An 11085-nucleotide genomic window follows, 5' to 3' on the forward strand; every position below is an offset into this window, starting at 1 on the left:
CAAGCTAAAACATCTTCAACACCTCACCGAGAACATCTACGGAAGCATCAAAAAGGGGGTAACTACTCGTAGACGTTTGGCAAACTTTTGTGAACATCACTCGTTTGTCTCTTGTGTTGAACCCCTTAAGGTGGAAGATGCCCTTGACGATCCGGATTGGATAGATGCCATGCATGAAGAACTCAACAACTTCACACGCAACAAAGTGTGGACCCTTGTAGAAAGACCCAAGGAATTTCATAATGTCATTGGAACAAAGTGGATTTTCAAGAACAAACAAGATGAATATGGACAAGTAATAAGGAACAAGGCAAGGTTAGTGGCACAAGGTTTCACCCAAGTTGAAGGTTTGGACTTTGGTGAAACTTTTGCCCCCGTTGCCCGTCTCGAATCCATTCGCATCTTGCTTGCTTATGCCTCTCATCATGATTTCAAATTATATCAAATGGATGTTAAGAGTGCATTTCTTAATGGTCCTCTTAAGGAGTTGGTGTATGTCAAGCAACCTCCCGGTTTTGAAGACCCCGATCATCCCTCTCACGTTTATGAACTCCATAAGGCACTCTATGGACTCAAACAAGCACCTCGTGCTTGGTATGATCACCTTACGGCGTTCCTAAGCGAGAAGGGGTTCCAGATTGGGGTAATAGATTCCACTCTCTTTACGAAGAGGGTAAAAGGAGAGTTGTTTGTCTGCCAAATATATGTTGATGATATTATCTTTGGGTCAACTAACCATGCTATTAACGTTGAGTTTGAGAATCTTATGACTAAGGAATTTGCGATGAGCATGATGGGAGAGTTGAAGTTCTTTCTCGGTTTTCAAGTGAAGCAATTGAGAGGCGGAACCTTCATCAATCAATCTCGTTATATCCAAGACATGCTCAAGAGATTCAAAATGCAAGATGTCAAGCCAATGAAGACACCCATGGCCACAAATGGTCAACTTCATCTTGATCCAAATGGTAAAGAAGTGGATCAAAAGGTATATCGCTCTATGATCGGTTCCTTGCTTTACCTTTGTGCATCTAGGCCAGATATTATGTTGAGTGTGTGTATGTGTGCAAGATTTCAATCCGCTCCTAAGGAGAGCCACTATTCGGCAGTGAAAAGGATCCTTCGATATTTGGTTCATACCCCAAACTTGGGCCTTTGGTATCCCAAGGGATCATCATTTGAGTTAATGGGTTACTCGGATTCGGATTGGGCCGGAGACAAGGTTGATCGCAAGTCCACATCCGGCTCATGTCAATTCCTAGGGAGATCGTTGGTAAGTTGGTCTTCAAAGAAGCAAAATTGTATATCTCTCTCCACAGCCGAAGCCGAGTATATTGCTGCCGGAAGTTGTTGTGCCCAATTACTATGGATGAGGCAAACTTTGATGGATTACGGTGTCAAATGTGACAAAGTGCCTCTTTGGTGTGACAATGAAAGTGCCATCAAGATCACCGAGAATCCGGTTCAACATAGCAAGACCAAGCATATTGAGATTCGTCATCATTTCATTAGAGATCATGTGGCCAAGGGAAACATTGAGTTACTCCATGTCAACACCGAGAATCAACTAGCAGACATCTTCACCAAGCCCCTTGACGAAGCAAGATTCCGCGAGTTAAGGTATGAGCTAAATATTGTGGATATTAGTAACTTCAGATGAAACTCTTGCTCGCACACACATACTCATGTACTATATTTCTTAGATGTAGGCACATGTCTAGGGGGAGCTAGCTCAACTCATGAGCTATCTTATCCTAGAAGTGCATAAAACAAACACAATCTTTCACATAAGCCACTTTAGGTGGTACTTGTGCTTCAAAGATGAGTATTGGTCTTGGGCCCAAGGTTCATATCTTCGCGGTGCCATACCAAGTAAACTCAAACATGGTGGCCTCGGCCACCGCCCTCGCTTGAGGGTTATGTCCATGTTTGTTTCGTGTGTGTGGTGTGGTGTTTCTTTTCTTTTTTTGGTTGGTTCTCCTCGCTTCTTTTTGGTACAAGTGCTCCACATATACCCTTTCCATAGTGATAGGACTTTCCTCGCGGCGTGTTCAGAAATGTAGACTGAGTGCCTTGTGAAGTAGGGGTAAGAGTATACACTCAGCCTTGTATTTAAAGATCCACTCATGTCAAAGTTCCTGAATACCCCGTGCGCACGGGCCTGTACCGTGCACACGGGGCCCCCGTGCCCACGGGCTCTGTACCGTGCGCACGGGACCCCCGTGCGCACATGGCTCACTTAGCCCGTGCACACGGGGTCTGCGGTTTTCGGTCCTGAAGAGGTGGGGCATGGGGGAGGCTTGGGTTCATTCCCACCCATTCGCCCCCTCCACTCCCCAGGAAGCCTCCAGCGCCGCCGCTGTCGCCTCCACTCGCGGGAGCTCCTCCGGGCTTTATCAGAGTTCTTCCTCCGTGGATCTCGATCCTGATGGGGTCCTCCTCCGGTTGGTCCTCTCCTCTTGTTCCATCTCCTTGAGTTTCCTTCTTTTGTTCTAGCTTTAGGGTTTCTTTGCTCCCTAGATTCATTTGGCCTCAACTTGTTTGTAGATAGAAGTCTATTGCTTAGATCCGTTGGTCCCTCTGTTGCACCCACTCCCGGAGCTCTTTCTGGTAGTGGCTGCCGCTGGGAGATCCCCGTGTCCACGGGGTGTTTGACACCCGTGCGCACGGGGCCCCGTGCCCACAGTCCTGTACCGTGCGCACGGGCTATCTAGGAACTATTGCCAAGACTTTTGTCTATCTCCTTGCCATTTATCTTGCACTTGTACTCATTTGTGCCTCGTGCTTTGTGTTGTTGGGTTTTTGTGTGTGTTTCAGACTCCGCTGACAAGAGGTATAAGCTTCATCGCAAGCGTGCAAAAGGAGGATCAAAGGACTTCACCATTGCTCGTCGTCAGCCGTCTGAAGGCATGGGTCAGGGGTCTGGGACAGGTCAGGGCCGTGCTCGCCGTGTAGCCTCAAAGCGGCCCGTTATTGAGGCTTCCAATGAATCTGAGGAAGAATATGACTCACAAGATGATGAGATAGAAGAAGAAGAGTATCGTGGTGAGGAAGATGAAGAATATGATCGTGATGAGGAAGATGAAGAAGAGGAAGAGGAGTCTAGTCCGGAGGAAGCCACTCTGGGCAGGCGTGACCTCCGGAATATGCCTCTTGTCAAGTGGACCAAGCTAGAGATCTGGGTTGAGAGACAGAACCATCCGTATGTTAAGGCCACGAGTATGGGAATGGATCCCCGTTTCAAGAATGGGTTTCAGCAAAGAATCTATCATGAGCTTCTTATGACCAAGTCAAAGAAGTTTGCTCCTCACAAGCAAGTCAACACTGAGAGATTGCGCGACAATGATCATCTGTATCCCGGTGTGTACTCTGCTCTTGGATGACTGGGTCTGATTCCGTTTGTCACCTTCAACCACCCCTACAATGAAGATCTAGTGATGCAGTTCTTTGCCACTCTGTACTTCTCCAATGATTCTGCTCGCACCCTCACATGGATGTCCGGAACGTATCAGTGCTCAGCTCCTATGGCAAAGTTCTCCGAGATCATTCCCTACCCATTCATGGATGAAGAGACTATTTCTGATGAGTTTGGCATTGTTCGGGAAAGTGGGCAGCGCACTAAGGATGAGATTGCCTTTGCTTACAAACAAGAGAAGTCGTTTGTCACTGGGTCAATCAAAGACCTCTTGCCCCTCTATGACACCATGCGCCATATCCTGCGGTATACCCTCACTCCAAAGGCCGGGGATTCCCATAACATTCGGAGCTCCATGCTTGATGTCTTTGTGTATCTTCATCAGAAGAAGAAAGTGGATGTTCTGGATTTCATGTACTACGAGCTGCGTCAGTGTGTACAAGAGAACAAGTCTTTGATCTATGCTCCTTTCATACAGGCGTTGATTGAGACCGTCTGTCCAGCAAAGTACATCGCTAGCTTCAAGACTGTTGTTCCCAAGCGCAACTCCAACTGGACCCCAGCTGCTCCTGCTCCCTATGTGCCCATCAAGAAGGGGCGCAACCCTAGGCCTGAGGATCGTGCTACTTACACTCCAGGCATGTCCTCTACCGCACGGATCCCTTGTGGTAAGGCCAAGTCTGTTGGCTCTGAGGCCATCTTTGCCAAGGGAGAGAAGAAGTCGTTGTTCAAGACCTTGAGCAACATGTTCAAGATGTGTCAGTCGATTCAGCGTCGTCAGATCAAGGAAATCAACAAGGATAAGCTTGTTCGGCGTGAGCAGAAGGCAGCAAGGGCTGCTGCTGGTGAGGATGTCGGTCCAGGTTCTAAGGACGTCGACAGTGAGGCCACTGCTCGGTCTTTCCCAATGGCCGGGGTGGCATTTTGATGATGATGATGCCTCGAGTGCTCCTCCTCTTGTCTAGTGGGTCTCGTGTCGCCATTTGTCTCCTTTTTGTTGTCTTGATGACAAAGCGGGAGAAGTGGTGTGTGTGGTTGTGTGTTCGTGGGTATGTTGAGATCTCAAGCCTCGTGTTTTCTCGCTGTTGGTTGGTTTTAGTTGGCTTGAGATACTCTTATTTCCTTTCCGTCTGTGTGGTTGTGAGCCTCTAGCGTTATTGTGAGACTCTAGCTTTATTATTGAACCTTTCTATTATCCTCTTATGCTTATTGGGTCTCACATTATTTTCTCACCACACTGTGTCATGAGATCTAGGCACCGTTATAGGTTTATTTTGATGAATCTCATGACTTATCAATAAAGATCTTGGTCGAACCTCCTATGGGTGTACTAGATGCATTCTTGTTTTCGGGCACACATATAGGGGGAGCTATCATGATCATTATTTGTTCCATGGCTTTCTATCTGTTTATCCTCTTTGCCATGCTCTAACCACGTTGTCATCAATGCACCAAAAAGGGGGAGATTGAAAGTGCTAATGGCACTTAAGCTATATTTTGGTGTGATGACAATGTGGTTAGTTGAACTAATATCGGTTGCTAAAGTTTATCTCAGGTTATTGGTTCTAAGTGCCCGCGATGGAGATGTGCGACCCCCCATTTCAAAAAGGACAAAGGCGTGGTCTTTCAACGCTTCGAAGGTTTAGTTTTGGTTTGCTTCGAGTCGTAGGAAATACCGCACTATTAAGAGGGGTCTGTGTGGATAAATGTTGTGTGGGAATGCCTTTGTCGAGCCTTACTCTCTTACCCTTCTCACTCCAACCACCTCATATGAACCTAGTGTGTGTGCTGTGGTACTCAGAAAGTTGCAACAGTAAGTTACTGGGTACCCCGTGCGCACGGGGCCTTTTGACCCCCGTGCGCACGGGGTACTGCATAACTCCCTGGATACCCCGTGCGCATGGGGTCTTTTGACCCCCGTGCGCACGGGGTGGTGCGTTTGTCTCTGGATACCCCGTGCGTGCGGGGCTGACTTAGCTCATGCGCACGGGGTCCAACGGGCAGAAATCCCCACCAGCCCATGAACACTATAAGAAGGCCTTTCTTCCTGCTCCAACCCTCAACCCTAATGTCTTGTTGAGCTCCACCATTGCTACACCCCATTTTGCTCAATACTCTCAATCCCCCCACCCAAACTTGTTGAAACTTTGGGGATTGGGAGAGCAAGACCCGATCTACAACTTGACCAAACCAAATCGCGTTCCCCACAACATTTCCTCCCCGTTGGCTTGTTACTCTTGGAGCTTGGGCTCCTAGGTGGTTAGAGGTTCCTCCGGAAGCTTCCTTGCTTGTGGTGTGCTCCGGAGAAGTTTGTAAAGGTGTGGTGGTCGCCTTCAAGACCAACCCCGGGTGGTTCGAGGCTTGTCCGTTGGGAGTGACTCGAAGGAGAATACGGTGAGCCCTTGGTGGCATTCCGCAAGCTTTGGCTCCGGCACCGCTCCAAACGGAGATTAGCTCTTCCCCAAGGAAGAGTGAACTTCGGGTTAACATCCGCGTCCTCGTCTCACTTGTGGTTAATCCTTTCCCGCACCTTTCTTTGTTGTTGTATGCTTGTTGGCTTGCTAAGTAGTTTGTTGCCTAGCTTTTCTTCTTGGAGCTTGCTTGTCATATAGGTTGCATTCACCTAGTTGCATATCTAGTGAACTCTTTTATCCGCTAAGCCTTAAAATCTACAAGAAAGATTAAAATTTGTAGTCTCCTATTCAACCCCCCCCCCTCTAGTCGATCGTATCGATCCTTTCAGTTGTCCTAGGATATCTCGGAGTACCCGTGTGATAATCCTAAGGTCCGCCACCCAGGCTCAAAGGGAACTGAGATATTTCATGCTAGAAACTTCCGTGTGCAGCCACAAGCTATTATGGGCTCTAGCATAGTTGAGTAAGTTGCGTGAAGCTCTTGAAGAGGTAGAGTAGCAGATGTAGTGGGTTGTAGGTGGTATAGTCTATCCGGAGTAGAGAGTTAATTCTTCTGAAGGACTGTGTCTCGGTCATCCATTTCTCAAACACCATGTATTGCGAGAAATCCAACGGAGGAGATCGAGTCTTGTGGGGAAATGTGCACAAACCTCTGCAGAGTGTACAAACTAATCATGGTTAGCCGTATCCCCGGTTATGGACATCTTGAGTATCTAGTACTTGGATTATCATATGTATCTCATCACTGTAAATTAATATTGGTGGGTTGATAATTACTTTTAATTGGGATTGAGTTGGAGGAACCTTCTCAATGATGTTTCAACTACCATGATAGTTAAATAAAATATATTCCTTTGATGTAGGGAAAAATTGGCTTTTCGCAAAACTTTAACCTTAGAGCTTTCCACCAGCCAAATATGCATATAGTGATAGCATTATTCTGTTCTTTCTCTACCGTGTTATATTGCCAGCATATTCCATGTGCTGACCCGTTTTCGGGCTGCAACCTATTATGTTGCAGACTTTTCAGACGAGGAGTAAGGTTCGTTAGGTTGTTGCCGTGCAGCTCAGCTATGTCGTTGGAGTTGATGGACTCACTTTATCTTCCAAGCCTTCCGATGTTATCGTATTAGATGGCCTTAAGCCATATTTATTGTAATAAGTTCTCTTTTGAGACATTAGATGTAATAAGTGTGTGATTTCTACTCTGTTATAAGTCCTTCGAGTACTGTGTGTGTCAGCATTACCGATCCAGGGATGACGCTGAAGCACAGAGACTTGACCGTTTGAGGTCGGGTCGCTACAGAAATGATAGGAGGTGGTCGGTATCTTGCATGCTAAGCGGATTATTCTCGGGTTGAGTGTTTATTCACTCACCATCGCACAATAGAAGGACGGTAATAGGGATTCCCAGTCCCGAACTCAAAATGCAAATAATTAAACAAAACTCCCCGGGACTGTTGTTGGTATGGACGGCACCCGTTGTTTCAAACAAGCCGTGGAGTGTGATTATTGGTGGAGGGGGAGTAAACCTTTACTTTTATCGCTTGGGAACCGCCACTAGAGTGCTTAGCATGGAGGATATTGATAACTGATGGCCGTGAAGTAAACAAAAAGGGACTATCTATTTACTTTTTTCTTTGTGATTTGCAGCGGTGCCAGAGCATGGAAGATATTGATACCTCTATTTTAAAATTTCACGATGGTCGTGAAGATAACTGATGGTCATGAAGTAAACTTGAGCTCTGGCACCGCTGCAAATCACGGTTTCTCTCTGCGAAGGGACTATCTATTTACTTTTATGTTGTGTCATCACCCTCTAAAATAAGCGCCAGAACCTGAGAGCACTACTGTCATGCTGATGCATTGTGTGTAGCTAATGTTGGGTGCATCATGACTGGATCTTTTCTACCATTAATTACAATGTTTAGTCGTTGCTTGAACTTTGGAGGTGCTCTACATTTATGTTTTGCGGTCTCAGAAAGGGCTAGCGAGATACCACTATTGTCATATTATATCATGGTTGTTTTGACAATGTGTTGTTGTTTGAGATATATTATTATTGCTCGCTAGCTGATTATGTCATTGATATGCGTAAATATAATTTTTAAGAGTTATTGTCGGCATGGTTAGTTATAATGTTGGCTGAAAACCTGGGTGTTGTTTAAGCTTATTTATGCAAACAAGAACAAAAGAGTTAGTAAAAGTTTTTCTTTTTCACTTTCATTTTATCAACTGAATTGCTCGAGGACAACCAAAGGTTTAAGCTTGGGGGGTTTGATACATCTCAAACGTATCTACTTTTCCTAACGCTTTTCCTCTTCTTTTGGACTCTAATTTGCATGATTTTAATGAAACTAACCCCGGACTGACGCTGTTTCACCAGAACTACCATGGCGTTGTTTTTGTGCACAAATAAAAGTTCTCGAAATGGAATGAAACTTTGCGACGATTTTTATACAATAAAAGAGAATTTCTGGAGTAGAGAACCACTGGAGGAGGCACCTGGGTGGGAACAACCCACCAGGGCACGCCTGCCCCCCAGGCACGTCCAGGTGGATTGTCCCCACCTAGTGGCCCCGTAGACCCTGAAACCGACGCTATAAAATCCTATTTTTCTGGAAAAAATCAGGAAGAAAGAATTATCGCGATCCACGAGACAGAGCCGCCGTCACCTCCTATTCTTCATCAGGATGCCAGATCTGGAGTCCGTTTGGGGCTCCGGAGAGGGGGGTCTTCGTTCTTCGTCATCACCAACCCTTCTCCATCACCAATTCCATGATGCCCCCCACTGGGAGTGAGTAATTCCTTCATAGACTCGCTAGTCGGTGAGGAGTTGGATGAGATTCATCATGTAATCTAGTTAGTTTTCTTAGGGCTTGATCCCTAGTATACACTATGTTCTGAGATTGATGTTGCTATGACTTTGACATGCTTAATGCTTGTCACTTTGGGCCCGGGTGCCATGATTTCAGTTTTGAACCGTTTATATTATCACCATTATATCCATGTTCTAGATCCGATCTTGCAAGTTATAGTCACCTACTACTTGTTATGATCCGGCAACCCCGGAGTGACAATAGTTGGGACCACTCTCGGTGATGACCGTAGTTTGAGGAGTTCATGTATTCATCGTGTGTTAACGCTTTGTTCCGGTTTTCTATTAAAAGGAGGCCTTAATATCCTTTAGTTCCCAATTGGACCCCGCTGCCACGGGAGGGTAGGATAAAAGATGTCATGCAAGTTCTCTCCATAAACACATATGACTATTTACGGAATACATGCCTACATTATATTTATGAACTGGAGCTAGTGCCGCATCACCCTAGGTTATGACTGTCACATGATGAATATCATCCAACAAATTACCGATCCAATGCCTATGAATTTATCCCATATTGTTCTTGCTAAGTTACTACTGCTATCATTACTGTTGCACTTGCTACAAAATTACTGCTATCACTGTTATCGTTGCTATTGTTATTGCTACTACTATCAAAACTATCATATTACTGTACTACCAATCACTTTGCTGCAGTTAATTAATCTCCAGGTGTGACTGAATTGACAACTCGGTTGCTAATACTTACAAATATTCTTTGACTCCCCTTGTGTCGAATATATAAATTTGGGTTGAATACTCTACCCTCGAAAACTATTGCGATCCCCTATACTTGTGGATTATCACCAAGCGTGGAGACTGGAGAGTATCATGTTCCAAATTATGGTTGTGAATCTGCACTTGAGAGGAGGCAGGAAACAAACTTCATTCCTCTCTTGCAGAGTTGACAAGGTCCGCAATTAGGCCATCCTATGTGTTGGAGTCTCTCCTTGTCCACAACCGTATTTAAGAGCAAGCGATCAAAGCATTTGGAGTGGGAGTGGGATTGGAGGTGGGGGCAAATTGCAAACCACATAATGCATGCCTAAGCCAATAAGCCTCGCAAAGTAAATGATATAGGTTGAGGTAGCAGAGTAAGCGTTGTTCGAGGTTAGCTTCCAACGAATTATATCTACAATGTTGTGTTGTAGGTGGTAGAACTCGTGGATGTGGTGCACGATAAAGCCGCTTCTTGTAGAAAGTGATTGTTGAAAGCGATTGCCAAGTCTTGATAAATTGGGCTAGCAACGAGGATGATCGTTCATAAATTGCCTCCATCCTAAAAGAGGTGAAGGAGCTTAATTAGCATAAAGTTTATTTATTTTCAGTGTAATTTTGTGCGTATGCCGGCAAACTTTGGTGCCCATTTATGTGCGGAAAATCCTGGTGCTGATAGGTAGAGGTGTGCTTGGATAAACATGGTGCCAATCTCCCTTATTATCTGCTTACGGTTTGAAATTTGGTTAAAGATTTGCCAATAGAGCATTTGTGTTACAAACTCGAAAATACAAATTTATTACTCTTCTAAAATAATGGTCCCTAACTTTTTGGCGCCCGCAATCGCCCAAAGTGAAGCCTCAAGCTTGATATTGTTGAGCAGAATCGGTGGCAGAGAAGACTTGTTGTGAAATACTCTTGCGTTTTTTTCATTCCAAATAAACTAAGAAATGAGCATGGTAAGGGATGCACGAGCCTTTCAATTTGAGGCGCTTTTGTGGAGACGATTGATCCATCAATCTATGACCGTCGAGCTCAAGATGCCATGAGAAAGTGTCGGTGTGCTCAAGGTGTAGCCACTCATTGACCAAATTCCAAAGACGAAGAGTAAATCTACGCTTGTAGAAAAGGTGAGCTCTAGATTCTTTCTCTCTCTTGCAAAGGGGGCAAAAGTTGCAATTTGGCCAACCCCGCTTAGCCAATATATCGGCCGTCCAAATCCTTCCTTGAATTGCTCGCCATGCAAAGAACTTGACTTTAGGCGGTGCCAAGGTATACCACACCGCGTGCAGCATCGGCGAGAAGTTTTTTTTAGAAAAGGAGGACGACCCCCGGCCTCTGCATCTGGACGATGCATACGGTCACTTTATTAATTATTATCACAAGACCGTACAGAGTCATACAACAATAAGTCTAAAGCCACCAAACTAAGCAACAACTGTCGCTATCCCTATCCAGTTGATGTAGGGGCGCTGAAAGTCTGGGCCTAATACCAAACAGACCACGCAGCCAAACCTAAACATCTAAAGACTTGAGGTCCCACCCAGGACGCCTGCCGGGTATGGGCACCCACCAGTCCGGCGTGCTTCGCAACCAGGACCCCTGCCAGGTATGAGGCCACCGCAGCCACCTGCCACGAATTCATCTTCAGAGCTGTACTA

This window comes from Triticum aestivum, chromosome 7A, assembly GCF_018294505.1.
Source record: "Triticum aestivum cultivar Chinese Spring chromosome 7A, IWGSC CS RefSeq v2.1, whole genome shotgun sequence".
Lineage (NCBI taxonomy): Eukaryota > Viridiplantae > Streptophyta > Magnoliopsida > Poales > Poaceae > Triticum > Triticum aestivum.